This window comes from Fonticula alba, assembly GCF_000388065.1.
Source record: "Fonticula alba strain ATCC 38817 unplaced genomic scaffold supercont2.4, whole genome shotgun sequence".
Taxonomy (NCBI): Eukaryota; order Rotosphaerida; family Fonticulaceae; genus Fonticula; species Fonticula alba.
In genome coordinates this window covers 956416-957736 of record NW_009242974.1, presented here as the reverse complement: position 1 = coordinate 957736, position 1321 = coordinate 956416, and the positions used below count along the sequence as shown (strand labels likewise).

Genomic DNA, 1321 nt, shown 5'->3' with positions numbered 1-1321 from the left:
CAAACCGCCCCTGGCGAGATCTACTCGCCGGACGTGGTGAAGCTTGGCTTCTACTGCCTCAACCCGCAGAACCCGGACTTCGTCCCGCCGGCCGGGTCCTCGGTCGATGGCCTCGAGCACCTGGGCACGCTTTACTGCGACTTCAACGCCTCCTTCAACAACCACGGCAATGCGGCCCTCTTCACGCTGCGGACGTGCGTATCCCGGCCGCCGCCGCCGCCGCCGCCGCCGCCGCCACCACCACCACCACCACCACCGGCCACCGTCACTTCCACCACGCCCTCCTCCCCCGCGCCACCTCGCGACCGACTATTGATCCCTCCCCCCCCCCCCCCCCCCCACGGCCGGTCCTATTGCCGATGCACAGCAACAAGCTGCTCGCGGACGGCACCCGGCGGACGCCGGTCTCCCTGCTGACCTGCAACTTCGGGCCCCGGCTCCAGCCGGACGACCTGTCCTATGGCATCCACGCGCCCACCCTCCTGACCCACCACCAGCTGAAGACCATCTTCCACGAGATTGGCCACTCCTTCCAGACCATGCTTTCCAACACCAACCTCCAGTCGCTGGCCGGGACCCGGTCTCCCATGGACTATGTCGAGACCATGTCCCTGCTGTTTGAGCGCTTTGCCTCGGACGAGCGCGTCATCTGCGCCTTCGCCCGCGACACCCGTGGCCTGAGCCTGACCGGGGACTTCGACGAGGAGGCCTTCCTCCGGCAGGAGGCCGCCGACATCGAGGGCGACCTGTCGCTGGCCCTCCCCCGGACGGACTTCGCCCTGGCCCGGCAGACCGAGCACGCGGCCCAGCCCTCCCACTCGCTGCAGCATGTTGTGTATGCCATGCTGGACCAGCTGCTCTATCGCCAGGCCGACTTGGACCTCTTCCTGCCGGCGGCCGTCACCCAGGCCATCTCCCCGGACGTGGCACACCGGACCCAGGCATACACCCAGCTCATGCGGCACTACCTCAATGTCAATGTCCAGCCTCCGCCCCTGTCGGATCCCGACTCCCCGGCCAAATCCCCCCCCTCCGAGGAGTACATCCACCCGGAGACCACCCTCACGCACCTGGTCCACTATGGCTCCACCTACTACTCGTACCTGCTGTGTAATGGTGCGTCACCGCCGGGCCTCGGCCGGCCTGTCCCCCCCGGCCCCCTTCTTCCGTCCCCCCCCCCCACTAGGGGGCCGATCCGCCCGCCCTGCCCCTCTGCCGACGGCCTGCCCCTGGCCATGTTCTCACGCTGCAACCCCGGCCGACCCGCCTGCTTGGGGTGGGACGAAAAAAATAACACCCGCCAATGCCCCCCCCCCCCCCC

The 1321-nt window shown here is 68.7% G+C and overlaps 1 protein-coding gene across 1 annotated transcript in view; it reads left to right on the top strand.

The window, feature by feature from the left end:
* H696_02739 (hypothetical protein) overlaps window positions 1–1321 on the top strand; it is a gene marked incomplete at both ends in the record, with an annotated part of 14949 nt that overhangs the window by 10439 nt on the left and 3189 nt on the right. The gene's annotated exons all lie outside the window — the stretch shown is intronic.